Consider the following 12,322-nt stretch of genomic DNA (forward strand, 5'->3'; position numbering starts at 1 on the left):
CTCTTATATGTGTCCCTTTATGTATAGTGCCTCTTATATGTGCCTCTTTATGTATAGTGCTTCATACATGTGTCCCCTTTACTGTATGCATAATGCCTCTTATATGTGCCCTCTTTATGTATAGCACCTCTAGTATGTGACCTCTTTATGTATAGTGCCTCTTATATGTGCCCCTTTATGTACAGTACCTCTTATATGTGCCCCCTTTATGTATGGCACCTCTTATATGTGCCCCCTTTATGTATGGCACCTCTTATATGTGCCCCCTTTATGTATAGTGCCTCCTATATGTGCCCCTTTATATATAGCACCTCTTATATGTGCCCCCTTTATTTATAGTGCCTCTTATATGTGACCCTTTATGTATAGTGCCTCCTTTATATGCCCCCTTTATTTATAGTGCCTCTTATATGTGACCCTTTATGTATAGTGCCTCCTTTATATGCCCCCTTTATTTATAGTGCCTCTTATATGTGACCCTTTATGTATAGTGCCTCCTTTATATGCCCCTTTATTTATAGTGCCTCTTATATGTGACCCTTTATGTATAGTGCCTCCTTTATATGCCCCCTTTATGTATAGTGCCTCTTGTATGAGCCCTCTTTATGTATAGTGCCTCTTATATGTTCCCCCTTTATATATAGTGCCTCTTGTATGTGCCCCCTTTATGTATAGTGCCTCTTGTAAGTTACCCCTTTGGTTATTTGGAAGATTTATTTGAGTGAGAGACTCAGTGAGGATTACAACCATCATTGTCACTGCCTACTCTGTAATATACCTCTGAACTATGCCTACCTACTGCTGCTATATGTCCTGCAACTCCCATCATCTATTCAGTAAAGAGAGACTTTACATATTGTACCCTGGTCATTGACTCCACCATCCATTTGCCAGCCCTACAACTGCACCCCACCTACCACCAGGCCGAAAAGTCCAGTATGTGCTCTGAGGGAAGAAAAGGTGTGCGCTCCCAACACTTCACGGCACACCCTTATCATTGCCACTATCACAACCACCCTTCTCGCTCTCCCCTCTTGGGCTAGATGTAGAACCTGTTTTGCTGATTTTGGATGGACTTGAATGGTTTCCTACTGTAAAAAAAGTAATCTTGACCAAACTTATAATTGCACCAAGTGAAAAAGTGCAATTACTGTAAATTAAGCCTCCCCAGCCTCTATATAACAATTTTAATAATAGAATAAAATGCACTGAAACCTTCTACAAAATTTCCATTTAAATCTAAAAAGTGCAAACAACCAGTTCTATGGTATTCCATAGGATAAAACCATCTTATAAAGCCAACATGTAACTGGTATTTACTATGTGCATTCAATAACATGGTTATGTACTACCAGATCTTATCAGATAATTCATGCCTCTACATCAGTTGCCTAGATAATTGTATATTCATCCCCTGTAATAATGGCCATTACTACCAGCAGTAATTATGGAAGCGTTTGTGTCCTGTACCCCGATGAGATGTTCTGCTTCTGTGGGTTTAAATGGAACTTCTCAGTATGAATTTAGATCTAGAGTCGAAACATTCCAGAACCCCAGGGGTCTAATATAAGAATCATGAAGCAGGCTGTTCCCTGGGGACTGCAACTAACGAAAGTTCAGTTTGGGCACTTCCCATAGCCTGGTTGTCAAGAAAACGCTTAACCAGCACAGACAGGTGACCTGCTGAGGTGCAATTCTGAGAATTAGGAAGGAATAACAAGATGTTTTCCTTCTTCACATTTGCACTTGCCACTTGCACAGGAAGTTTAGGAATAGGAATGTCAATTCCATAACTCATTATGGCTCTGGTGTCCCAGAAGGAAACTTTAAGAACTTGAAATTCAACCTTTCTACTAACATGGAGTTACCTGGATGCATCTCATGGGGTTTGGAAAAATGAGCTTCTGAGAAGGTTCAATACATTATATTCATAATATAACATATCATAGGATCTCATGAACTGAGCATACGAGTCACCTGCACCAAGTTTGACCTGGCATGGAGATGTAGTGACCTGCAAGGGTATACATAAAGGCAGCTTAAGGGCTCCTGAGGAGACAGTGTCCCACTTAATCGGTACAGGTTTTCATTTAAAAAAACGAATATCATATGACAAAACCATTAACAAGGTAGATGAAACCAGCCGAAGTATGACGCCTTATGTGGTGATACATTATGGCACCAGGTAACAGAAGGATTCATTTTATTTTTTGCTGTGGAAAACCAGCTTCTTGACATATGCCACCACTTAATTTAATTATTCATTATTTAATAGTAAAGGGGTTATTCAGCCACCTAATAAGAAAAAATGCTTAAAATGTCATAAAATCATAAAAGAAGTCCTCCTCACTAGGGATGAGCGAACCCGAACTGTATAGTTCGGGTTCGTACCGAATCTTGGGGTGTCCGTGACACGGACCCGAACCCGGACATTTCCGTAAAAGTCCGGGTTCGGGTTCGGTGTTCGTCGCTTTCTTGGCGCTTTTTGAAAGGCTGCAAAGCAGCCAATCAACAAGCGTCATACTACTTGCCCCAAGAGGCCGTCACAGCCATGCCTACTATTGGCATGGCTGTGATTGGCCAGAGCACCATGTGACCCAGCCTCTATTTAGCTGGAGTCACATAGCGCCGCCCGTCACTCTGCTCTGATTAGCGTAGGGAGAGGTTGCAGCTGCGACAGTAGGGCGAGATTAGGCTGATTAACTCCTCCAAAAGACTCCATCCAGTGATCGATCTGCAGCTGTGGATGATTGAACTGCTGCAATTGAATTGCTCACTGTTTTTAGGCTGCCCAGAGCGTTTTCAGTAACTTTTTTCTGGGGTGATCGGCGGCCATTTTGTGTCTTGTGTTGCGCCAGCACAAGCTGCCACCAAGTGCATTTAACCCTCAATGGTGTGGTTGTTTTTTGGCTAAAGCCTACATCAGGGTCAAGCTGTCAAACCAAGTGCATTTAAGCAGCAATAGTTTGTTTATTTTTTGGCCATATACTACATCAGGGGCAAGCTGAGCCTGTCACCAAGTGCATTTAACCCTCAATGGTGTGGTTGTTTTTTTGGCTAAATCCTACATCAGGGTGAAGCTGTCACACCAAGTGCATTTAACCAGCAATAGTCTGTTTATTTTTTGGCCATATACTACATCAGGGGCAAGCTGTCACCAAGTGCATTTAACCCTCAATGGTGTGGTTGTTTTTTGGCTAAATCCTACATCAGGGTCAAGCTGTCACACCAAGTGCATTTAACCAGCAATAGTCTGTTTATTTTTTGGCCATATACTACATCAGGGGCAAGCTGCGCCTGTCACCAAGTGCATTTAACCCTCAGTAGTGTGGTTGGTCAAGCTGTCACACCAAGTGCATTTAACCATCAATAGTGTGGTTATTTTTTGGCCATATCCCAGTCTAATTCTGTCAGTAAACGTATACCTGTCACCCAGCGCCTAAATACTAGGCCTCAAGTTTATATCCAGCTAAATCTGTCATAACTGGTGTGGCTGGTCAAGTTATTTAGTGTCCGTCAAAGCACAGTTTTTGTTCTGGGTTGAAATACAATTCCCAATTTAGCAATTTCCTAATTTAGTGGTTTCTGCTGTATCAAAGCTATTTGAAATCTATCCCTAAAAGGGTATATAATATTCAAGGTGCACATAGGGTCATTCTGAATAACTTCACACACACGCTACTGTGCATTTCCAAGTCTAATTCTGTCAGTAAACCTATACCTGTCACCCAGCGCCTAAATACTAGGCCTCAAATTTATATCCAGCTAAATCTGTTGTTACTGCTGTACTGTTGTGGCTGGGCAAGTTATTTAGTGTCCGTCAAAGCACATTTTTTGTTCTGGGTTGAAATACAATTCCCAATTTAGCAATTTCCTAATTTAGTGGTTTCTGCTGTATCAGAGCTATTTTAAATCTATCCCTAAAAGGGTATATCAGATTCAAGGTGCACATAGGGTCATTCTGAATAACTTCACACACACGCTTCTGTGCATTTCCAAGTCTAATTCTGTCAGTAAACCTATACCTGTCACCCAGCGCCTAAATAATAGGCCTCAAATTTATAGTCAGCTAAATCTGTGGTTACTGCTGTGCCTGTATTAGTGTAATACGGTACCTAAATAGATAGCCAGATAGTGTTAGTTGTCTTTAAAAAAAGGCCTGAATTTGAATTCAATACATTGGGTCAAATAATATTTTTGTTGTTGTGGTGAACGATAACAATGAGGAAAACATCTAGTAAGGGACGCGGACGCGGACATGGTCGTGGTGGTGTTAGTGGACCCTCTGGTGCTGGGAGAGGACGTGGCCGTTCTGCCACAGCCACACGTCCTAGTGTACCAAATACCTCAGGTCCCAGTAGCCGCCATAATTTACAGCGATATTTGGTGGTGCCCAATGCTGTTCTAAGGATGGTAAGGCCTGAGCGGGTACAGGCATTAGTCAATTGGGTGGCCGACAGTGGATCCAGCACGTTCACATTATCTCCCACCCAGTCTTCTGCAGAAAGCGCACAGATGGCGCCTGAAAACCAAGCCCATCAGTCTGTCACATCAGCCCCATGCATACCAGGGAAACTGTCTGAGCCTCAAGTTATGCAGCAGTCTCTTATGCTGTTTGAAGACTCAGCTGGCAGGGTTTCCCAAGGGCATCCACCCAGCCCTTCCCCAGCGGTGGAAGACATAGAATGCACTGACGCACAACCACTTATGTTTCCTGATTATGAGAACATGGGAATACCACCTCAGCATGTCTCTGATGATGACGAAACACAGGTGCCAACTGCGGCGTCTTTCTGCAGTGTGCAGACTGAACAGGAGGTCAGGGATCAAGACTGGGTGGAAGACGATGCAGGGGACGATGAGGTCCTAGACCCCACATGGAATGAAGGTCGTGCCACTGACTTTCATAGTTCAGAGGAAGAGGCAGTGGTGAGACCGAGCCAACAGCGTAGCAAAAGAGGGAGCAGTGGGCAAAAGCAGAACACCCGCCGCCAAGAGACTCCGTCTGCTACTGACCGCCGCCATCTGGGACCGAGCACCCCAAAGGCAGCTTCAAGGAGTTCCCTGGCATGGCACTTCTTCAAACAATGTGCTGACGACAAGACCCGAGTGGTTTGCACGCTGTGCCATTAGAGCCTGAAGCGAGGCATTAACGTTCTGAACCTTAGCACAACCTGCATGACCAGGCACCTGCATGCAAAGCATGAACTGCAGTGGAGTAAACACCTTAAAAACAAGGAAGTCACTCAGGCTCCCCCTGCTACCTCTTCTGCTGATGCCGCCTCGGCCTCTTCTGCTGCTGCCTCCTCGGCCTCTTCTGCTGCTGCCGCCTCGGCCTCTTCTGCTGCTGCCGCCTCCGCCTCTTCCTCCGCCTCTGGAGTAACGTTGGCACCTGCCACCCAGCAAACAGGGGATGTACCACCAACACCACAACCTCCGTCACCAAGCATCTCAACCATGTCACACGGCAGCGTTCAGCTCTCCATCTCACAAACATTTGAGAGAAAGTGTAAATTCCCACCTAGCCACCCTCGATCCCTGGCCCTGAATGCCAGCATTTCTAAACTACTGGCCTATGAAATGCTGTCATTTAGGCTGCTGGACACAGACAGCTTCAAACAGCTCATGTTGCTTGCTGTCCCACAGTATGTTGTTCCTAGCCGGCAGTACTTCTCCAAGAGAGCCGTGCCTTCCCTGCACAACCAAGTATCCGATAAAATCAAGTGTGCACTGCGCAACGCCATCTGTGGCAAGGTCCACCTAACCACAGATACGTGGACCAGTAAGCACGGCCAGGGACGCTATATCTCCCTAACTGCACACTGGGTAAATGTAGTGGCAGCTGGGCCCCAGGCGGAGAGCTGTTTGGCGCACGTCCTTCTGCCGCCAAGGATCGCAGGGCAACATTCTTTGCCTCCTGTTGCCACCTCCTCCTTCTCGGCTTCCTCCTCCTCTTCTTCCACCTGCTCACCCAGTCAGCCACACACCTTCACCACCAACTTCAGCACAGCCCGGGGTAAACATCAGCAGGCCATTCTGAAACTCATATGTTTGGGGGACAGGCCCCACACCGCACAGGAGTTGTGGCGTGGTATAGAACAACAGACCGACGAGTGGTTGCTGCCGGTGAGCCTCAAGCCCGGCCTAGTGGTGTGCGATAATGGGCGAAATCTCGTTGCAGCTCTGGGACTAGCCGGTTTGACGCACATCCCTTGCTTGGCGCATGTGCTGAATTTGGTGGTGCAGAAGTTCATTCACAACTACCCCGACATGTCAGAGCTGCTGCATAAAGTGCGGGCCGTCTGTTCGCGCTTCCGGCGTTCACATCCTGCCGCTGCTCGCCTGTCTGCGCTACAGCGTAACTTCGGCCTTCCCGCTCACCGCCTCATATGCGACGTGCCCACCAGGTGGAACTCCACCTTGCACATGCTGGACAGACTGTGCGAGCAGCAGCAGGCCATAGTGGAGTTTCAGCTGCAGCACGCACGGGTCAGTTGCACTGCGGAACAGCACCACTTCACCACCAATGACTGGGCCTCCATGCGAGACCTGTGTGCCCTGTTGCGCTGTTTCGAGTACTCAGCCGTTATCAGCGTTACAATACCACTTCTATGTCTCCTTGAGAAAACACTTAGGGCGATGATGGAAGAGGAGGTGGCCCAGGAGGAGGAGGAGGAAGAGGGGTCATTTTTAGCACTTTCAGGCCAGTCTCTTCGAAGTGACTCAGAGGGAGGTTTTTTGCAACAGCAGAGGCAAGGTACAAATGTGGCCAGCCAGGGCCCACTACTGGAGGACGAGGAGGACGAGGATGAGGAGGAGGTGGAGGAGGATGAGGATGAAGCATGGTCACAGCGGGGTGGCACCCAACGCAGCTCGGGCCCATCACTGGTGCGTGGCTGGGGGGAAAGGCAGGACGATGACGATACGCCTCCCACAGAGGACAACTTGTCCTTACCCCTGGGCAGCCTGGCACACATGAGCGACTACATGCTGCAGTGCCTGCGCAACGACAGCAGAGTTGCCCACATTTTAACATGTGCGGACTACTGGGTTGCCACCCTGCTGGATTCACGGTACAAAGACAATGTGCCCACCTTACTTCCTGCACTGGAGCGTGATAGGAAGATGCGCGAGTACAAGCGCACATTGGTAGACGCGCTACTGAGAGCATTCCCAAATGTCACAGGGGAACAAGTGGAAGCCCAAGGCCAATGCAGAAGAGGAGCAAGAGGTCGCCAAGGCAGCTGTGTCACGGCCAGCTCCTCTGAGGGCAGGGTTAGCATGGCAGAGATGTGGAAAAGTTTTGTCAACACGCCACAGCTAACTGCACCACCACCTGATACGCAACGTGTTAGCAGGAGGCAACATTTCACTAACATGGTGGAACAGTACGTGTGCACACCCCTCCACGTACTGACTGATGGTTCGGCCCCATTCAACTTCTGGGTCTCTAAATTGTCCACGTGGCCAGAGCTAGCCTTTTATGCCTTGGAGGTGCTGGCCTGCCCGGCGGCCAGCGTTTTGTCTGAACGTGTATTCAGTACGGCAGGGGGCGTCATTACAGACAAACACAGCCGCCTGTCTACAGCCAATGTGGACAAGCTGACGTTCATAAAAATGAACCAGGCATGGATCCCACAGGACCTGTCCATCCCTTGTGCAGATTAGACATTAACTACCTCCCCTTAACCATATATTATTGTACTCCAGGGCACTTCCTCATTCAATCCTATTTTTATTTTCATTTTACCATTATATTACGAGGCTACCCAAAGTTGAATGAACCTCTCCTCTGTCTGGGTGCCGGGGCCTAAATATATGCCAATGGACTGTTCCAATGTTGGGTGACGTGAAGCCTGATTCTCTGCTATGACATGCAGACTGATTCTCTGCTGACATGAAGCCAGATTCTCTGTTACGGGACCTCTCTCCTCTGCCTGGGTGCTGGGCCTAAATATATGACAATGGACTGTTGCACTGGTGGCTGACGTGAAGCCTGATTCTCTGCTATGACATGCAGACTGATTCTCTGCTGACATGAAGCCAGATTCTCTGTTACGGGACCTCTCTCCTCTGCCTAGGTGCTGGGCCTAAATATATGACAATGGACTGTTGCACTGGTGGCTGACGTGAAGCCTGATTCTCTGCTATGACATGCAGACTGATTCTCTGCTGACATGATGCCAGATTCTCTGTTACGGGACCTCTCTCCTCTGCCTGGGTGCTGGGCCTAAATATCTGACAATGGACTGTTGCAGTGGTGGCTGACGTGAAGCCTGATTCTCTGCTATGACATGCAGACTAATTCTCTGCTGACATGAAGACAGATTCTCTGTTACGGGACCTCTCTCCTCTGCCTGGGTGCTGGGCCTAAATATATGACAATGGACTGTTGCACTGGTGGCTGACGTGAAGCCTGATTCTCTGCTATGACATGCAGACTGATTCTCTGCTGACATGAAGCCAGATTCTCTGTTACGGGACCTCTCTCCTCTGCCTGGGTGCTGGGCCTAAATATATGCCAATGGACTGTTGCAGTGGTGGCTGACGTGAAGCCTGATTCTCTGCTATGACATGCAGACTAATTCTCTGCTGACATGAAGCCAGAGTCTTTGTTACGGGACCTCTCTCCTCTGCCTGGGTGCTGGGCCTAAATATATGACAATGGACTGTTGCAGTGGTGGCTGACGTGAAGCCTGATTCTCTGCTATGACATGCAAACTGATTCTCTGCTGACATGAAGCCAGATCCTCTGTTACGGGACCTCTCTCCTCTGCCTGGGTGCTGAGCCTAAATATATGCCAATGGACTGTTGCACTGGTGGCTGACGTGAAGCCTGATTCTCTGCTATGACATGCAGACTGATTCTCTGCTGACATGAAGACAGATTCTCTGTTACGGGACCTCTCTCCTCTGCCTGGGTGCTGGGCCTAAATATATGCCAATGGACTGTTCCAATGTTGGGTGACATGAAGCCAGATTGTCTGTTACGGGACCTCTCTCCTCTGCCTGGGTGCCTGGGCCTAAATATATGCCAATGGACTGTTCCAATGTTGGGTGACGTGAAGCCTGATTCTCTGCTATGACATGCAGACTGATTCTCTGCTGACATGAAGCCAGATTCTCTGTTACGGGACCTCTCTCCTCTGCCTGGGTGCCGGGGCCTAAATATCTGAGAATGGACTGTTCCAGTGGTGGGTGACGTGAAGCCAGATTCTCTGCTATGGGACCCTTTATTCATTTCCCTATCCACATTTGTTTGCAGGGGATTTACCTACATGTTGCTGCCTTTTGCAGCCCTCTAGCCCTTTCCTGGGCTGTTTTACAGCCTTTTTAGTGCCGAAAAGTTGACTTCAATGGGGTTCGGGAACATTTCCAGGAAGTTCGGCCGAACTTCTCGAACCCGAACATCCAGGTGTCCGCTCAACTCTACTCCTCACCTTATCAAACACCCATTGCTTCTGTTCCAACGCTTCTCAAGTCTCACGACAGTTCTTCTTCCAAATTCAACAATGATGTGTCAACACAGACAAGTGATTGGCTGCAGCAGTGACCTCAATGATGTTGACACGTCACATCTAGTGCTAGTGATTGGCTGCAGTTAGGGCTGAAACGATTACTCGATTGAATCGAGTAATTCGACACCAAAAATTTGCATCGAAGATTCGTTTGTGTCATGTGACCACGGAGCGGAAGTGAAGCGCTTGCTATTACTTACCTCTCCGTGATCACCCACCGGCCCGCGCGCTGCACTGTATCCTGACACATAGTCAGGACATAGTGCACGTATGCGTCCACTATGACCCAACGCTGTGTGACGACAGGACGGCAGTGCAGCGCGCGGAGAAGAAGACGGAGGAAAGGAAAGGTAAGTACTGGCCACTCCATGTTCACAATTCCACAAAAAACAGCAAAGTAGGAGTGAGGACGCTGCCATGAGCACACTGCAGAGATCTGGCAGTGACATGGTGCGGGCAAGGAGGATCCAGGGACTGCAGGTGATGAGCACTTGCGAGCTTCATTACTGCTGAGCTCAGAGCTTCCAGAGCATGGACAGACAATCTATGAAAAACATCCTGACTGGGCAGCGGGATTGCGAGCGAGCGGCACTAACACTCCAAAGTCAATGGGACGATTAGCAAAAAGCTGAAGAGTCTGGAGAAGGGCACAGTCAACATGGAGGGGGTATATGTAATAAACACCGGGGTGTGAGCTGCAGGCTCAGCAATAATAGGAATGGAAACTACTATAGGGAGCCCCCATAAATTAGTGCTCAGGGGTGAAGTCCTCATCACAGAAGGATTGTGACTGAACCTGAGAGAGAGTACCTTCATGAACAGAATGCCGGAACTACAGTAAAGACGGGGGGGGGTCACCGCTTCTTTGTAATATATGTCACCGAGTCATGCTCTATGGCTGGATGACTTACCTCCTGCTGTCCATTGCACTCTGGATCGCTGCCGCCTGGTTCATCAAGCTGATGGCACTGAGGTGGGCAAGCTGATGGCACCTAGGGGGGCAAGCTGATGGCACTTAGGGGGGCAAGCTGATGACACTTAGGGGGGCAAGCTGATGGCACTTAGGGGGCAAGCTGATGGGACTTAGGGGGGCAAGCTGATGGCACTGGGGTGGGGGAGCGTTGAAGGCACTAGGGGAATGGAGCTGATGGCATTGGGGGATAGTGGAGCTGATGGCACTGGGGGATAGTGGAGCTGATGGCACTCGGGGATAGTGGAGCTGATGGCACTGGGGGGAACTGATGCACTTGGGCTGATCACACAGGGGGGAACGAAGGGTGTTGGGGACTGATGGCGGGGGTCTGATGAGTTTTTATAAAGGAAAACAGTTTATTAATTACATTTTTTCTTATTAGAATACTCGATTAATCGTAAAAACAATCGGTAGAATACGCGATTACTAAAATAATCATTTACTGCAGCCCTAGCTGCAGTGGCCCCACTCAAACCTGTATAAGCCAATAGCTCAATATGGTTTATGGGTGTCTCTGGTCTGGCTGTTTTCCCTAGTCATTAGAGATGAGTAAATTGATTCTAAAAAAATCAAATTAGTTGCAAACTTCTTAAAAGTTCCAAAAGTTTTGTTGATTCAGATGAATGCGCAAAACGGCGCCCGCCATTTTACATAACTAATTCAGTACACTAGTGAGGGAAACAGGGCAGGGAATATGAAGATGGAGGATCACATGACCCTGGTGGGGCCCTGGCCAGCATGTTTTCCCATAATATCTTGCAGTCAGCCAGTGAGGGGGGAGGGGGATCATATTGGCTTGTCTATTAGACACTATACTAAGAGCTAACAGCCCAATTAATATAAAAAAAATAACTACATTTACTGACTAATGGTATTTTAAGTATCATAGTTGCATTGGACACTGTTCAATTGTGCCTTTTGTTTTCCAAAAACCTGTTTCAAAGCTTCCACAGTTACTAAATTTACAATAACCATATTTTCTAGCATCACTGGCAGCGTATATTTTTGCAGCAGATTATCTCAAATTGCACCTTTAAAAAGAAAACGCCAAAAATGTTAGTACGGACTAGTGTACTAACCTGATGTATTGGTCTGCATCAACGTTGTCTTATATCATAGCAGTGGACTCTATCAATGCAGGCTCAAAAGCTGTGTCAGACATAGGGCAAGCTAGGGTGGTGGTAGGGATGCAAGGAGATGCAATACTACAACTTCCATTATTGCTATGTGTCTTGGAACTGTGCCTTGTTATTGTCGGATGTACAACTACTCCTATTCACCTTCCCATGGTAGGTGGGCACTGTTGTGTTTTGATCACAATATATTGGCCAAGAATCTCAGATCTTATCCTATCAGAATGAGGTTTTAGTATATATATATATAATTTTTGTATCTTGTGTCACATGAGTGCTATTATGATTTTTCTTCTTGAAATGTGGCCATGTACATCCGCGTATTTATTTATCATATCATGCAGGATGTTTTTATCCTTTTCAATTATTTATTTCTCTGTAGTATATACTTGAGGATGTAGACACCTCCAAGTCTGAATACACTCCTATTATTCCACCACTGTCTCCAGTGCACTTCTTTTATCCCACTTATTCCACAGGCTGCTCTGATTAGGTGATACATATAACTGTGTGTGCTCTGCCTCTGCTTAAACGTACACAGAGGTAACAAGTAGCAACACAGTATATGTGCAAGTTCTGCTCTCCTAAGTGTAGTTGCCCAATGGCATAAAGAGGTATCACATTGAGTAAGTTCCTTTCTGTCTGAAATCACCTTGCAGTGGTAGGTGGGCACAGATGTGTTTTGGTCAAAATATATT

The sequence above is a fragment of the Bufo gargarizans genome, chromosome 1 (genome assembly GCF_014858855.1).
Source record: "Bufo gargarizans isolate SCDJY-AF-19 chromosome 1, ASM1485885v1, whole genome shotgun sequence".
NCBI lineage: Eukaryota > Metazoa > Chordata > Amphibia > Anura > Bufonidae > Bufo > Bufo gargarizans.